Consider the following 18,427-nt stretch of genomic DNA (forward strand, 5'->3'; position numbering starts at 1 on the left):
TGAAGATCAAGAAACTAACCTGGACTTCTTGCTGGAAAAGGTGCTGGAGGTGGAGGAACCAGACCATCACATCTCACTTTCCACCCCTGGGAAGTCCCCTAGGAGAAAGGAAAATTGCAGCTTTAGATCTCATCTGGCTGCCAGCCTCATAAATTGCAGCATGGCACCAGATTTCGTTCACCCTCTGGAAGCCCCTGGCTGCAGGGGAGCACATCCTGTCTGTGCCTGTGGGAGAGGCGTGGTGGGCATGGAGGGCAGCATGGACAGAAGGGGAAGGGGAGAGGACTCCTCAGAGGGATCAGTAAGGATCCTCTTGGTCAGCTAGCATAAGGGGCAGGATACAACAAGCTCTAGGCCTTCCATGCTAGAGAGCAGTGTTGTGATGCACCATAGTTCAAGCGAGGGTGATGAAGATGTTGCTGACACCAGCTTAGAAGAAAAGAGTCTCATGAACATCATTTAACCTTTTAGACTTCCAGACAAGCAAAGTAGTGTTTAACCACTGTTTAGGATCATGAAAAAAATATCCCCAGGCTGTGTTGCACATCTAACCACAAAGCTTTTCATTTGCAAACCAACCAAAACTTAAGATAAGCTTTGATTGTTCATTTGGTAATTTGATTCCACTCCCTTCTCTTTGTTTGCTCGCTGGAACATGTTTGTATGGCTTAGACTTTCCGTCTTCCTTGGAAAATGTGCAGTTGTTTCATCCTCCACTTCCTGATGTCTTGTGGCCCACTAGTGGTCCATGGACCGCAAACTAAGAAACTGTGATAATTCTGTATAGTGATGTCTGGGTACAACAAAACTGAAGAAAATTGCAGGAAGCCCAGGCTGGCATATTTGCATGAGCATATACATCCTCGCTATGCCCCTGTGTAAATGGGGCTAGTTAAATCTTAGTTCAAGCACCTTGAGCATATGGTTTTGAAATTGTTTTCCTAAGACTGATGGCTATTGAAGAGTAAAGGTGTTTGTCAGGCACTTGGATAAAGTAATGACAGGGTTTTTTTTAAAATATCCTCTAGACAAACAATTGCACTGCTTTGTCCCATAGCATTTTTAACCAGGTATACCAATATTATGAAGGAACATCTGACTGGCAGAGCTGAACAGAGCTGGGTGGGTAAACTCTGTAGAGTCTTCACCTGAAAAATAAACTGAAATAAAGGCAGCTGAAAGAGAGATTTTGCACTCACTTCCCTGAGCTCAGCTTTCCAACTTCACTGCTGCTGCTTTGTGCCCACTAGCAAGCTTAGCTGTCTACCTGCCTGAGCACATGGACAGGAGTTTTGGCCCTTGGAGCATTCCCTCTGCAGTCAGCATCAATTATTAAGGACCGCCCCTTCACTTTCCTCATCAAAATAAAGCTGTTGATAATACTTCTCTGCCTCACTGGCCTGTTATGAAAGTTAATGAGTCTGCAAAAGACTTTAAAAATATAAAACATCATGGAAGTTCTAGGCACTGTGTTGTGAAGGTCTCCTTTTCCCCAGCTTAAGGCAGAATGAGTTAAAGCTAGCCAAAGGGGATAAAAGAAACAAGAGAGACTTCATGAGTGCATCAGGGGAAAAGGAAATACTGGAGAGAAAATAGACACATTAGCAAATGAGGAAGGAGATGAAGTTAATTATGATTTTTAAATGGGTGAGCAATAGAACCACTTTTTTAAAAAGAAAAAAAAAAAGGGTTTTAACAAAAATAAGGACTGACAATTAGAAAGAAGTGAAGGCCTTGTGAAAACAGGTGTTTGATTAAAAAGCAAGGGGGAGAAAACTTGTAAAACATTAATGCATGTAAGTGAAGAAATCTAGATGAAGCTTGCCTTAAGACCAATGCAAAACTAATGCTTTTTTCCAAATATTTACAAGCAGTTTGGAAAAAACATGGCAGATGGGGAAAAGTCATATCAGAAAAGAAAAAGCAACAACAGCTACAAAAAAATGCTAATGATGTTGGAAAAATGATGCTAGTGGTTACTGGCCAGTAATATTCATCTGTACTAAAAGTAAGAAGCACAACTAGAGTGAGCAGGCAAGCATCATGTCTGTTGGGTTATGAAGCCGTGCAACACAAATAAGGTTTTGTTACAGAGTTAGAAAATACAGCAGGGAGACACCAAATACATGTTGGGTCAGATCCAGAGTTGCTGCTGTGCCTCATTACACTATCAGGTCTGTTTGTAACATCTGAACTTGAGTAAATCATTTGACAAAAATACCTTGCAAACTTGTGTCTGAAAAAAGAAATCCAAATCGGCTTTGATAGGAAGGGTGTCATTTGGGCTGGAAATGGCAGTATGAGGCCACACAGAAAGTGATCTGAAGACAAAAATTAAAATAGAGTCTGGTTGTAAATATGTTATGATTATTTCAGTATAAAGAATGATTAAGACATAATTATAAAAAGAAAAACAAGTTACTGTGTGAGCAGCAGAACTAGGGCACCCTGGTTCCTAGTGTGTTGAGATGCTGTAGTTGGATTCTCTGGTGTCTAGTAGGATTTTCCTGTGACAGCCCCTCTGAGGTGGGGGTGGGTCTGGCATCTCTGCAGGGACATTGGTAGGGGTGCGCTTTGTGATATCTGTGATAGCCCTGTGTGTTTGAGACCTATACAACCTCCAAATGCAACTGCGGTCAAAACGGCCAACCCTTCCAAAAGTTACAAGGAGAGGACTCAAAGAGGGTGATCACAATTTCCACATCCATTTATTGAGAACACAGATTTTAAAATCTCGCAAAAGGGTAAATTCAGAGTGAAAATTGGAATGTCAAAAATGAACAAAATGCTCTGAACTTTGAAGCTGTCCCTCTCCTGTCTCTTGTTTCCAAAACACTGCCTACGTGGAGGGACTGCATACAGATAATAGCCATACTGATCTTATTTTTATACTTTTTTCTTAGCTACTGTTTTAGAAGCTTCCCCTCCCCCACCCCTACCCCCTGCCAAAAAGAGCTATTTGTTCCCTTTTAGTGTAAAGGATTAAGGAAATGGGGAGTTTCTATACTGATCATTTTGAGACACGTTATTTTTTAAAACCACTGTTCTGAGTTTGACTGTCGAACGTGTACACCCAGCTATGATCAATAAAATTGCTTCTTGCGGAGAATGTGCATACAGAACTTCAGACAGGTTAAATGTGCCTGTTGTAGGGATGGGATCACTGCTAACTTGTGGTTTGTGATAGTCAACCTTCAGTATAAAGCTAGCTCTGCAGAACCTGCTGAATATCAAGGCTATGTCTCCATTGCTGTACTAGGAACTGAAGTGAGGACAAGGGCACTATTTCTTGTCTGTAATCAGTTATCACTGGGTTACATGGGGCATCCAGTAGCTGCTTATATGACAGAAGGATGCAACTCTTTTTAAGGACATGAGAATGATATTATGGGGCTTGCTTTTCATGTTCAATTACTGTTCTTCTCTGCTCATTAATATCAGAATTTTTAAAAGCTTCTGACCCTATTAGATTTCACATTTGAAAAAGATAGATGTGGCCTGTATGGTTTCACACCAGTAGAGAGGTCACAGCACACTTGGACTGAGAAGCAGAAATCCCCTTAAACAGCAGGAATTATGCAAGTAACACTTCAGATATGGTTTTGATAAAAATGACTTAGCAGTTTTCGTAGCTGTAAAGCTGTCTCACAGGTGCATGGAAATCTACATAGAAATAATACTGCCCTGTTTACCATCAAGATTACAAAACCCAGAATTAGAAAATGTAGAAGGAATGGTATGAAAATGCAGCCAGCGTATGTTTTGTAAGAGCATCAAGGCTCAGACAGCCCAGCTCCCACTTGTAACCACTCTTCTTCCCATGGCTCTAACACAAAACTACATTTGGAGTGGCAGCTTTATAGTGGGGAGCGTTACTGCACCTACAGAGCCCTTCTCTTCTGCTCCCTTTGGGTCACATATCTGGGGAGCACCCATGCACCTTTGCCTGCTGCTGGAGTAGCATTGAGCATGAGGCTGTGGATTTGCATACTCTGACTCCTTCTGCATACCTTAAAGTCCTGGTTCCCCCCTTCCCCTGGTTTCCCCTGCAGATTTGCTTATTTCTTAATAGTGCAACATAGTATATTGTGCATTCGCTGGGAGCCTAAAAAAGCAAGACAGATTTTATCGTTTGGACTGTAGATATCTAATGCCCATTACGGGCTGACTAAATTTAGTAGAGTGGCAATTCACCAGACTACTAAATTTAGTTAGGCCATCCAGTCATATCATTTTACTTAGCTTAATATTGGATATCATAAGATAGGGCCTATCAAACAGTATGGCTCCAGCTTCCCCAGCTGCAGATTATATTATCATTATAGCCTTTCAAAACATTCATGCTGACTTTTTAAAAACCTTGACATTTTTTAGTTTGTATATTTTGTTACAAGTTTGTAAGGATGGTCAAAATTCATTTGGTTTTCACTCTAAAGATCACTATTAAAAAAAAAAAAAGACACTGCTGTTTTCCTTTTAAGCAAAACCTTTGACATTCCCTGTTTAACTTCAATTAGAATAGGATGAATTTTATCATCAAAGCTGGCTAGAAAAGGTGGAGTCCAATTTGGAGAGAAATTTTGCACAATGTTTTTCATTGTCTTGATGCATTTCTATTGCCGTTGAAACTCAGTTCTGTTCCAGGCAGGAAAAAAGCTTTATGAGAATTCAGACAACCTGGACTGTGACAGCAAGAAGGAGTTCTCAGTGCTGTAAATTCAAACTTGTCTTATGCAGGGTAAATGGGAAAGAGATCTTGGTAAGGATCCCATGCACAACAGCTGGAGTTATGGCGATGGGATCAAATATGACTAACAGAATGGCATGTACAAACTCATCAGCCCTGCTATAATTCTTCCTTAGTATATGGAAGGAAAATTGCAGTAGCAATATTCCGGGAGTCTGTAGACTTAATCTTTTTTGGTAGGCCTTGAAAAGGAGCCAGTGTCTCTCCATCCCAAGTCAATCATTCCTATCCAAGTAAACTGAACTGAGATCATCTAGATGCTGGTCTTAATTTCTAATGAGCTTTCACAGGAAAACAGGAAATAATAATCTTGAAAGGGGAAAAAAATGGTCAAAAATCAGCCAGAGAACATTTAAAGGTTTGTTCTGAACAAGCAGGGCTAAGAAAAAGGCCTGAGAAAAGTGTGTCCTGGGATCACTCACAGTTAAAGCACTGATTAATTAAGCAGAGGGTCATTCTTCAGAAAGACTCAAGGGCAGTTTTGGCCCTGGGGCTGTAATTTGGACACTTCTGGAGTTCTAGATACACTGAGCTATTCTGTGCCCGGCCTGTGAATATGTACATTCTTCTGGCTGAACAATGGCATCTTTATTCAAATGGGAGCGACTAAATAAGTGGCTGTGTCCTAATATGGGTGGTATTTCTTCCTGCTCTGCCTCATTCTCTGCTGCTTTCCCGTTGCCTTATCAGTGCTTTGTAGCACAACTTACAAAATGAAATCTATTCATAATGCTAAACGCCTCCCCCTTTTATAGACACAGGAAAAAAAGCCCCAAACGCTTACATATCCTCCAATTCTACAGCAGGGTGTTTACTTTTTTAAATGCAATTCTGCTTATCTGACACTGGTTTGGAAATTAATAAAATGGTGCCTGGCTTTTATTGTTTTGACTATGGGAAGGAAATTAATCCACAACTATTACAAGTGTTTGATCCAAACAAGCAGAGATAAAACTACGGTTTCAAGAAACGTTGTTCCCTGTTTGTCAGGTGTCCTAGGGTACCTGACATGTCTGATTTATTCCTCCCATGTTTAGCAGAAACACTGTCCAGGTAGATGATGCCCATTCATCTTGCTTTGTGCAGGTATTTCTTCAGGGTGGCTTTATTTATTAATATGCCTTAACTACTGTTTCTTCTTACTCACTAGGTTTAGCCCTGCCAGGGGTTAGAAAAGAGGTTGTTTGTCTGAAGAGACAAGGGTGTGGTGAAAATACTCTGTGCCAGCCAAGTGAACAAAAACACTATCTGAATTACAAAGCAGGCTGGAAAACAAAATTTAACTGATAGAAGATCTGGACACCCCCCACACACCCCATGCTGAGGGGCAGAGAGAAAAGGAGTCCCAAGAACTGGCCATGTACAGCTCCCTGGAGATAGGTCTGGAGAGGGGGGCTGTGCCTCCCAAAATCCTCTCAGCAGCTCACAGCAGCAGAGCGGGTTTTACAACATTACTGTGTGGGGAAAACTAATGTCAGTGTTTATGCAGTATTACTTGGTATTGTTAATAGTTAATTCGGTGAGAGCAGGCTCACTGTGCAACTGTACTGCAGAAATCTGCGACTTCACTTATGGGGACTGGGCTGCAGCACCACGCACACACCAGGCCTGTCCCAAAGCCCGCTATGACTAGCCGATGGCTTCTGGAGTCGCAGGGGTTGGTGCCGTGGGGCAGACACATTACTTGTTTCCACCAAAGCTAGAACCCAGGCACCTTCCAGCTGCATGTGCCTCCACAAATAGCTCTTCCTGAAATACTTCTGAATGTCCTAGATCTGTATAACCACCAAAAGACACTGTACAGAGCACTGATTTGGTATTTCATACAAATGCAATGTCATATAAAACAGACCACCCTTAGAGTGGAGACCGGCTTCCTCTTCCTCTGTGAGAGCCCAGCCGTGAGAGCAGGCAGCCACCATCCCTCTTCCCAGAGGCTTTCGCTCCTTTCCACCACCCTGCGAGTGCCAGACAGACTGGCAGCTGTGCTGGAAGGGCTCCCGTCCCTGCAACTGGGGCAGCCTGGCAGCTGTGGCCCTTGGTGGAGGCATGAATTTTCGCAAACCATGAGGCTATCATCTAAACCTTTGCTGAAACACCTGGTGGTCTTTGGGATGGGAACAAAATGGGAGGGAAAATGACTGCCATTATTCCCAGCTGCTGGCTGTTAGGTCCCTCTGACCTGCTAAGCACTGTGTACCGTGGGAGAAGGCACCGAGTGGATCCACCTCCCCATGCCTGCGTGGGGAAGGAGGCCATGAGCAGGGCCCTGAAGGAGTCCGGAGAACAGAAGTTTTGCATTAGTGATGAGCGAGAGTCAGTTACTTGTATTTAAACAATACCAGGCTCTGGGGAAATCCAGATGCAGACCTGAAATACATGGCTTGGCAAAAGACTGTTGTTACTGTCACATGTCTGACCTCTTGAAAATAACATTAATTCAAAAGTTAAACGTGTTCAGCTGACAGTGATGAAGTATTTCTGTTAAGGAGGAGATTTTTCAAAGGCGCAAAATCAACTTAGCTGTGTGTTACAATTGCCTCATTGATGTCCTACAGAAGGCCTGAGTGCAGCAGATTTGGGGGCTTTCAGCCGCAGCGAGGCACTCATTGCACTGAGGGGGGTGGATGTGAGCCCCCACTAAAATGGGCTGTGTTTCCAAAGGGGCTTCTGAAGATCCATGATCTTTCTGGACACTTTAAATACAATTATTTAGGAAATTATTTCTCCTGCTTTTAGTTTCCAAGTAGGCAGTTAGACCTGGCAGCCACAGACATAGATCTTGTAACTGGCTTTGATGCAAGAGAGCAGCATTGCCATAATTCTGGAGATATCCCTTTCTTTTCTGAACTACATTGGCAGCTCATGATACCAGCATGTCAAAATGACGTTCACTCTATATTACACAGAGCGTATAAAAGCTTGTGTTTACGTTTTGTCTCCTTTGCCCTTTTCAATTCTGCATTATTTTTTTTATAGTTTTGTAACTTTAGCAGTACATATTTGGGAATTTTTTTTCCATGCCTTGCCTAGCTTTATGGCTTGTTCTGGCTGAGGCATCCTTACATGATTTGATTTTACAAGAAATATAGACTAGCACATATGTATGCAATTGTTCCACAGTGAACCAATCTGTCTGGAGCACTGGGCGAAGATATGCATTAATACTTTCTTTCATGCTATTTACAAACTAAATTGCTAGATCTAAAAATGATGCAAAATATTAGGAACAGCAACAATAAGGTTTGCGCTAGTTAGCAGGAAGCATAAAGGTATGGTGGAGCCAGAGAAACACTCATCAGAGTAATATTTTCATCAGAAACAGAATGTCTTGTAACCGGGGGAGATAAGCATGGGTAGGCAAAACCAACTATGCTTGGAGCCAACATGCACCAGCTATAAATCACACACTGCTGAGTAAAATCTGAAAAATCGAAGCCTGATTCTTCCACCAGGAAGAGCCCCTCCCTGCTCTGAGTAGGTGCGGAGCAGAGGGCAGGTAGTGGGGACTACCAAAGTGTGCCAAAATGCATCTGCGCTGAAAGATGGAGCAGCCTGTGACACTGGCTAGGAGGAGAGGCTGAGCCATGCGCAGCTGCTGGAGACCTGCCACTCCGTCCTAATGCTGGTGGCAAGTGGCCCTCTGATGCTGGAGCATTTAAGGAAGTGGCACAAAGCCAAGTGGATTGAGAGCAGGGACCCATCGTGGAAGAGCTGGTTAGCTTTTGCCACACAAAGAAACGTGGGAGGACTTTGGTGTTTCTGAGCAGGAGAGCAGTGGAGAAAACAGCCAAGAATGCTGAGGCAGACTAGCAAACCTTCTTTAATAGAGGGTGCATTGCAGTGGTGGAGTCAGTGCTGCAAGTACCGCATACTAGGACTTATTTAAAGAGGCTATTGTAAAAGTCTTCAAGCCAGTTAATTACCGGTTTTTGTTATGTCAGGAACTCCTTGAGTTAAAGCAGAAAGAAACTATTCATGAATATGTTCCAGTTCTGTAGTTTAATGGGACAAATTTAAAAAAAAAGGAAGAAAGAAAGAAAGAGAGAGAAACTGATAAAATTATTTAGTTCATGGAAGGATTGAAAACCCTCACAAAAAAAGCTGAAATTACATATTGTGCCCCATCTACTCTTGCATAAGCCATTGAAATTGCTGGAGACTTAGTTGGACTAATCGTCCATTGCAGTTATGCATGAGCCTTACAGAGCGCACAGGGTGCATATGGGCCAAAGCACCAGCCTATGAAAGAGAGAGAAATTATCCAATAGCATTAAAAAAAAAAAAAAAAAAAAAAAAAAAAAGTAGATGTCCAGGTATGAAAAGCCAAGAGGCTTGGCTTGCATTTAAAAAGTATTAAGAGCAAGCGAGGAATTTCATTTAATTTATTCACCAAGTGGACTTGAAGAGGTGTGAAAAAAAGACAGAAGTGACTTCAGGCAAGAGAAAACGTTCAATGGAAAACAAAAATCTATAGAGGACATTAATGTAGGCTCATTCCCTTCCTGCTTACATCAGTTTTTTCCTCTGCACCTCCCTGTTTGCTGTGAAGTTACTGATGGACCATGGTTATTGCAAGCAGATTCAGGCCTAGAAATTCCATCTGATCAGAGTAAAAATCATATTGCCTACTGCATATTGAATCGAACTGCAGATATTGGAGTAAATGGCAGTTTAAAGCCTGTCTCATATTATCAGTATTCTTCAGACATTTACTTTGCTGCCTTCCACTGTTCAGAACACCCTGAAAATCACCGACACATTTACTGAATTGAGGTTTAAAAGCAACTCAGAAACACAAACAAATCATAGTTCTTAGCTCTGCTGAAGGTTAGAAGAATACTGTTGCTGAGGGGGTGCTTGCTGTGTGCATCTGAGTACCATCAAAATGACCTGTTGTGTATACATGTGTCCTAGTTTCTTTTTTATCAAGAGAGTTTGTTAGGAATTAAACCTACTTCTTGGGAGAAAAAGCAAAGTCCAGCATACAAGAATACCCATCTTCCTAATTCTTAACATGCCACAGACTGAAATCCCAGACCTGCTCATATATTACAAGCATCTTGGAGAAAGCTTTTATCGTTTTGTGCCTATAAATGCAGTTATTTCTCAGGTTATAGAGACAATGCAGGGGTTATCAAATAGTTAGTCTGTTAGATCATTTCCCTTTGTATTAGTTGCATCTTCTCATCCCTAGTAAACTTCACTGTGCTTGGCTTTTCAGAAGTCCCCCGAAGTCCTACACCAATCACCTTAGATGATGATATTACTCTAATGTAGGGCTGCAGCACTGTAGAGGTCATCAGCCTTTCAATGGTGCCCTCTTCCCAGGGCTGGTTTCCTATTTAATGTCCTGCTTCCCACTCCCCCCTGCTCCTGCTCCCTTCCCCTGCCCAAAGGCTTTGTTCCAGGAGCAAGAACCCTTTGCAGCATGCTGAGCTCCCGGAGTTCAAGACATGGGGCTTTTGCTGTGTGGTTCTTTAAAATGCTAGCTGTGCCTTACTAATATATTTTCAATGGTTGGGATTAGCAGAGCTTGTAAGAACATATCAGACCTGTCAAGTTTGCAAGTCCACTCACCACCTCCACCCTCTTACATATATTTTTAAATAGCTAATTAGGAGATAATGCCAGTGGAACCAAATACTGTCACAAGATAATGATCTTGCACCGCTGTAGAAATAGTAAGTGGAAATGTTTATTTTCAAAGGGAAGAAACACTGATCATGTGCCTAATCCTGTAATTCTTAAACAAGTAAAATTCCTGTAGATTTCAGTAGAGGCTGAGTTGACAACATCTTATTACTGTAGTAGTATTTCTGGATACCAAACGGCCGTAAGTGATGCAGTCATTTTCTCCAAATGATACTGGTGCAGTATTGGAACAGATGTTTCCCTTACCTTTATTAGCCTGTTGTATCTTCTAACTTGGAGGACAAATTTTGCATGTGCCTCATTGCACCAGCTTAGATGACTTTTTTTTTTTTTTTGGATGTGCTTTAGGAAGCAGTGAGCTGTGGTTTGGATGAAGTTACACTTATTTTTAACTTGCTGACAGTTCATAATAGTGATACACAAGTCTGTGTTGCTACTGCAGGCTCCCTTTGGTACACTAAGTATCATCTCTGTTTAAATCAAAGATGGCCTTTCCTCTGTCCTTCAGGAATTTGGGAAACAAGGGTTGTCTTAAATCCACCTTTCAGGAATAAACCATTTCTGTTACCAGTGGACTGAAGGAGTACACACAGGCAACAGGTACGAGTTCATTAGCTGCTCTGGCATAACTGCCCCTGTGCTGCTCTTCCCCAGTAATAGATGTGAGACAATTTGGGGCAGCTTTACATCTTGCTCAGGCTCATCCTTGCATTTGTATTCCCACCAGTGGTGCTGGTGGGGGCTGTGCTGTGCAAATCCTTCCCCAGATCACCTGCTGGGGAGCCTCCAGCTCTGCTACGAGGCAGTGTTAATGGCACGAGTACATTCGCCTTTACTGCCTCCCCCCCAGGGACGCCTTCGTTCTACTGCAGCTCTGGACTCACTTTAGATGCAGGGTTGTCTTACAGACAGGTGAATACTGCAGTGGAAATTGGAGGCAGATGCAGAGCTGCTTTCAGATAAAAGCCTGTCAATGGAAGCACGAAGGGTTTATCCTAGTCAGAATTACCTTGCACAAGTTGTTAGTGCTTCACCATGGAAGGTGGCCAGTGGTTTTTAGAAATTACTGCTGCTTTTATGATTAATGAAGATTCATCATTCCAGTGGATCATCTCTAACCTGCTGTAATTGTTCTGATTTTTATTTTTTACCTTGTTCGCCAGTTCATGTCTAAATACAAGAAGATGTTTATATTGCATACATTCAGCTTTAATTGGCCCTTAAAAGAAGGTGTTGATTAGAATCTTCTCAACATCAACAGCTCGCTCGCACAACATTCTCTAATTACTGTTTATTAATTTAGTTCAAGTGGCATAGTTGAAAGCCCTGCTCAGATGGGAGAAGTAAATTGTCACTGGTATTGAATATGTAAATTATATGCCATGTAAGTTTCCATGAAGAATGTTTAAAGTTAAATGCTATGCACATAAAGCCTTCCAGTTTCATCTAACCCAGCCGTATGACAGTTCTGCAAAAAGTGTCATGAAAATTTACCAGCCCTGGCAAAAAAACCTACTAGCCTATCCTTTACTTCTTTCTATTAACATAATCATGATGATAATGATAATTTATTTGCCAGTCAAAAAAAAAGTAATCATTCATGCTGGCTAGCTGGAGATTTGCAAGGCTGCCAATTGAATCTGAACTACACGTTGCCGTAGTATAGACATTCAGCAGCCTGGGTTTGTTGCCCTAGTGCAGTAACCCTTCCTTCTCTTTAATTAGCTTATAAAGTCAGAATTTCTTCAACAAAGTACTCATTAAACATTGCCTTGTTACATTACTTTAAAATGCAATTAAAAGTTTGTGTGAAGTTTGTGTGCCATTGTCAGCATCCATTGTCACTATCAGTTTCCACCCACTCACATAGATCAGAGCCTCCTGTTAAATATAGATGGCAGTTCATAGCTTTTTTATATAGACTAGGCATAACACAATATACTGATGAGGATGACCTGACTGCATCTTATACTTCAAGGAATAAGAGAGGAATGGAGGGGAGGATATTCTAGAGAAAGGAGGACCCAGGAGTCTTCATTGTCCTTCCACCTCTGCAGTTGTCTCTCTGTGACCCTTAGCGTGGGAGTAGCTGCGCATTGCTGGGGAGTGCACTGCTTCGAAGCCTTCCCAGCAAAGCTGCATGGGAATATCACGCCATCACTGTGTTATGCATCTGAAACAATGAGACCAGACATTGCATTAGAAGAGAAAGAAAAATATCCAATGCCTGAATGCTGCCTGGGCCGTCACCCAGTCCTCACACTCTCGCTGGCTGCTGTTATCATGAATGGCACTAATCAATTCCAGGAAATCTCTACACTAAGCATTATGTCACATGCGGTTACATCATTCCCTCTAACCTCTAGGGCTTCCTGTTGACATCTTTGGAGCTCTTCTACTACCAACTGGTATTAGAAGAAATGCCAAACGGTATTTTTAGCCATTTCTGTCTGCCAAAAGGAATCCAAATGTTTCCATTTTGCAGCTTTCACCTGCTGGATCTCATCTTTGCTTCTTAAAACAAGCAAACCTTTGTGGGTCTGCTCGGGGTCTCCCCAGGTGTTTCTGTAAAGGTTGGTGGGAGCATGTGAGTGGTTTATTGAGACAGAAGGGGCTAATGCTTCTGCAGACTATTTATTCTTAATGTCTACCAGATTGCTAACCCAGCCTGTCAGTTGTGTAACTTCTGTTGTAACTTCCACCCCAGGAGGCTGTTCCTCTGTTTCTTTCTGAATTCTTTCCTAGGAGATGCTGCTTCCCAGCATGGGCTATGTTTCACCTCGCGCTTAATTTCCAAGCATCATCCTACAGGGCATTCCCCTCTCCCCTTGCAGGGCCACCCCCACAGCTACATAGGAGCCATTTCTCTTGGAACAGGCAGTGACACCCCATCAACTTCTCCTTGCAACCCCCACTTTTGCAGCTGCTCAGCCAAAAGAAGCAGGGCTCAAAATCTTTCCAGATCTAACTTTCAAGATTATGCCTTCTTGAAACCACTATGTTTCTTGGTTTGTGTCCTTTATTATTATTATTGTCTGGTGTATACCTTTCTTTCATTCTAACAGTTTAATTTTTGTGGCTGTTTCTGTGTTTGTTCACTGCTGCAATAGGTATCAACAACATGATTAAATTTCAGCTCTGACTGTTGCAACGTAAGCGTTCTGCCTTCATTATCCACAGTGCCTAAAACTATTTGATGTCTAATAAGTTTACCTGCAAGTGTGCCTTATTTGCATGATGAGGCTAACTGGTACAGCCTGGTTGCATATTGGTCTGTGATTTCGGTTTCTCTTCGATCAGATGCATCAAACAGAAGGAACTATTAGAATTGCCAGAAACAGTATTTTTTCCTGTTAATCATGCCAGAATACTAGAAGTCCCAGGGAGCTTTACTAGACTGGAGAAGTCCACTGATAAAAGGCATGGGAGAGCTTCTCATGTCAGGTCACATACAAACCATCGCTGTGCCGGGGATAGTTGGTCTGCTTTGATGGCACAACATGTTAGGATCACATCCAGCTCCTGAGCTGGCTCTTCAGTAGCCTCCTTTGGTGAGCTGCACCTCCCGTTGCCACCAGCGCTGAGCCCATGAGGGAGCTGTGCCACACAGCAAGGTCCTCTCCCCTGGCCCATCAGGCTCCTAGCTGGTGGTGTCCTTCAGCCTTTTGGAAGCTCTCTGCCTGACTGTCCCCAGCTCACATCCACACTCTCTGGTCCTTCGCTTAGACCCAGTTGACATTTATTTGCCAGTAGTGCCTCCTTGGGCTTTACTGTACAAAGTTTGCAGGGAGAGAAAATGTGTTTTCTTACACCAGGCTTTTAGGAACCTGAACCTTTCTTTGTGTCTGAAATGGAAGCAGCAGACTTCAAAGATAAATGTAAGTAGAGAACAGCAGCTCAGTAATTGTGAGATTCATAGCAATAGTGCTGAAAACATGTCAAGCTGCCTATTTCCTTTCTGGATCAAGTTCAGGATAGGCCTGTGGGGTTTTCTCTCTTCGGTATGACTTTAAGAAATGAGATTTGCCCCACTGCAGCATCCCTTACTTCTCTGATTTCAGAACTCAGTTTCATATGTTGTGATGTGTACCAAATACCTGCATTTTCATTTAAGACAGCTTTTAATTGAGCTGTATGACCTCTGAGAACATGGAAATGTCTCTCATTGACCCGAATGGGTCCTAGACTGAGTTTTCATTTCATACCCAAACCCCACTGTTTCTTTTGGTTCTTGGGCTCATGCAGAAACTAAAAAACTAAACCAAGCAGAACCAAACAAAAGAACTCTGTGGATCTCATCAGCAGTATTTGCTTTGCACATGAACAGTAATTTTTCCCTAGCACATACTTCCAAGAATTTTTTAAAATGTCATTCATACATCATCTGCCCTAGCAGACAATAGTTGTTCCAGAGCAGCTGTTGCTCTCTATTAGGTCAATGATCAGTGAACTAAACATTTTCTACTTAGGCCTTCATACGATAAAAGCCTAAGAGCTTTGAAGGAGCCATTACAGACTATTGCCTAGAAGAAATATCCATTTGAAAATTCAGCAATTATGTACTTCTATAATAGCGTGTAAAAGGAGCTCTGGACCCATTATGGGTTATTGAGTAAATAATGTATTTTTAAAAGTGTCTAAGTAATTTATATGATAGCCTGTATTGGCAGCAAAGAGTGATTGTAGACTAAACATTCTGTCTTTCTTTCTTTTTAAAAATCTCATTTAAATCCCTAAATAGCAATTAAAAAATAAATCCTTGATGCAGTTTCAGTATTTCTATAGTAGTCAATAGCTAATGGCTCTGACTTTACTCTACTGAGGCTGCCATTTTGTGCTGAGCCAGTTTCCTCTGACTTACTTTTTTTGTCTTGATTGGATAAGACAGGAGGCTTCATTATCAAATATAATATAGAAGTGTCCAGAGGCCTCCTGGAGGTCAGACTCACAGTCATCAGACCTACCCATAATCAGGAACAGCCACTAGCCAAAAAAGCCTTAAGTCCAGAGAGAGAAGACAGGAAGCTGTCAGTCCCTATTTCAGGGAAAAATTGAGGCTTGAAGAGAGGAAATACGTTGCCTGAGATCATGCAGGGGACAAAGAACCTCTGTCTCCCAAGACCAAGATTAGTTTCCCTGCTTTATATTTGGACCTTCTATGGAAAGACACAGTCTGAGACCTCGTTGCTGTGGATCCTCAGTGCTAACGCAAATGGCTCCTTTATCAGATGCCTGCAATAGTCTTGCTTCAGACCACTGCACTCAGGCCTTTCAAGCACAGACCCTGGTCAAAGCAGATAGGAAATACTGCAGTTCAAAAAAATGTATACTGCAGCAGCAACGTGCCATGAAACAGCTGTGCTGGAAAACAAACTTGTGTTCTTCTCTTAAGTGTGGAGTAGCCCTCCTTAGCCCTCCCCTTTATTTATCGTACTGCTTCATGCCGTGGCGAGGGGGTCACCTCTGGCAATTTTCTGTCAAAAATTGACAGAGTAAATTGGAACAGTTGTTTTTTAAGAAACACTGGTGTTTGAGCTGCACTGAGTTTTGGAGATTATCTTGACATCCCAAATACCTGTTCAGCCAAGCAGCCTGTAGTACACAGGAACACTTCTGTACTTAAATATTATATGTACACTAAAGTAATGCAACGGGCCTGACCTGAGGGGACAAAAGTAAAACAACTCTGCCTATGGTGATGTTCCACCTTAACTCTTTTTGATGGCACTTGCCCTGGCGTAAATTAAAGACAAAGTCACTTAATCTGGTGTTCTTTAACCTGTAGGTCCAAACCTGTGTTGTAACTAATTTTGTACATGAAATACCCTAACAGTCAGCAGAGAGCAGGCATCTGGAGTTTGAATTTCCTTTTTTAGAAGCTATGTAATGCCCACCTTGCATACACGTGTTCAGACCAGATCATGTGCTTTCCATAGCTAGCTATGTCCTTCAGTCACACCTCAAGAGCATCACCTTTAGACCTGAGTATGAATATATCTGTATAATTTCTCATTGTTTAAGAAAAGTGGTTTTGTTGCAATGAATGAAAATGTGGCATTTTGGCTCCCCTCTGGGGAGATGACAAGAGACAGGTCTCTGTAGCGAGGCCACTGGCACATGTGAGTATGTTTTTCATGTGTTTGGAAAGACACAAAGGAGAGAAGAAATACAGGGGTGCTGAAGAGCACATAGAACAAAAGGCAAAAAAGAAAGGGAGTGGCTTAATGTAGCAATGGTAAGGTAGTAAGAGAGAGATATGAAGTAAAAAAAATGGTGAAGGAGAGGTAACAGACAGAAATAAATGGAGAAGAAGCAAAGTGAAAGGCATAAATACATTTAGGTTGTATTTGAGCAAAACGTATGTCTAAGAAAGCAATCAGTTTCTCTCACTGTTAGACTGTATTTGTCACTTAGGAAAGGACAGTTATCTGTTGGGATAATTGACTGGAGCGGTGATGAAGTTGCTGTCACTGGAGGATTTCTATGACAGAGCAGTCAAAAATCTGGGGACTACTGTCAGGTACTGGACGATCCTTTCCAGGCCTATTTTCTATGACCTCAGAGCCCCGAAGTGTATGAGTGGGAGCAGTACCTCAGCTGGGTATGGGAAACCTGCTCCTGGCCCGGTCATCTCCTTGCTGAAATTCTGTAAGATCTCACAGAGTAAACAAGGCACGTACCTGGAGATTATATCCATGAGGAAGATAAACACACAGGGGGAAAAAAAGAAAAAGAACCGGTTGATTGGCAGACAACAATTTCTACAGAGTTATGGACCCGATGCCACAACACATTTTCCTCCTCATAGGGAGGAGCCCCAATCTGCAATACACAGTTTGTCTTAGATATGAATCCAAATCCCTCACAACTTGAGATAAAAGATCCTGGGGTATTTCTTCCAAGAACAGAGTGATTAATTGCTCTACGGCGCTTTAACTCCAGATAATTCTATTCTCCCTTTCAAAGAAAATTCCCCCTAATTTCAGCCAAAATCATTCCTCGCTTCCTTTCCTGGCTTGTCTCGAATGGTGAGTGACGAGAGGACACAGGTATGAAGTGGTCTGGGATTATTCCAGACCGATGATTATTTCTATGCAAAGCACCAGTTACCGTTGCAGCCCAAAACAAAGTGTAAAACAGGCTTTTGAAAGAGAAGTCTGGAGAGGGATCACATTGAGATGAAAGCAAGCTTCATTCTCCCTTCTTGTTGAGTTTTGCAGGGTTTTCCAAGGGGATCTAGCAAAGTGCAGTGTGATGGTCCCCCGCTGAAGGCAGGATGCCTGGATTGCTCCAGTACTGCCATAGGAGGGCACAGGACTTTAAAGTGACCGCTCCTTCCCCATGCAAACCTGCTGTGTATTCTCCTTTTTTCTACTCTGGGCCACCAAGTATGATGCTGGTAACCAGAGGAAACTTTTTTTCCCCTGACATTACTTTAGAGATGTTAGATTCATTATATGAGGGTGTGTATGAAATTCTGGAAGTACAATTTACGTCTGCTATGCTGTGAGATCTTTGGTATGGTAATGACTCATTCATTGGCACCTGAGAGAGGTTTGGGGAATTCAGCAAGCTTTCAACAATCCAGTTTGAGAGATTAAACAGAATTATGGCTCACTCAGGTTTGTCCTAATTTTATTAGATTTTCGCCATTTCTAATTGCATAAACATATGCAGCCAAGTATACAGATGGGGACTGGGAAGATGTACAAGGACACTCAGGCTCCACAGTCAGCTAATTGGTGGACTAAGTAATAGGGCACTTGGAAAGAGTGATAATTTTTTTCAGAACATTTCAGGGTAAAATCCTGTCCCCGTTAAAACTGAAGCAATCAAGAGAGGAAAGATTTTAGTCATAGATTTTGCTGGAACCGGAGAAAGACATGAGAGGAACTATGCGACGCAGAAAATATTCAGAATAAAGGATCTTGGTTTGGGCAAAATTCACTACTTATTTGTCTTCACCATTGGAAAAAGATAGAATGAATTAAAAGCACAGAACAACTGGCCTGATCCATATGGTGA

At 42.1% G+C, this 18,427-nt stretch overlaps 1 protein-coding gene across 1 annotated transcript in view; it reads left to right on the forward strand.

Moving 5' to 3' along the window:
- LOC308071359 (uncharacterized protein) overlaps positions 1-18,427 on the forward strand; it is an 88,016-nt gene that overhangs the window by 46,825 nt on the left and 22,764 nt on the right. The window lies entirely within an intron of this gene.

This window comes from Falco punctatus (assembly GCF_963210335.1).
Source record: "Falco punctatus genome assembly, chromosome: 11".
Classification (NCBI taxonomy): Eukaryota; Metazoa; Chordata; class Aves; order Falconiformes; family Falconidae; genus Falco; species Falco punctatus.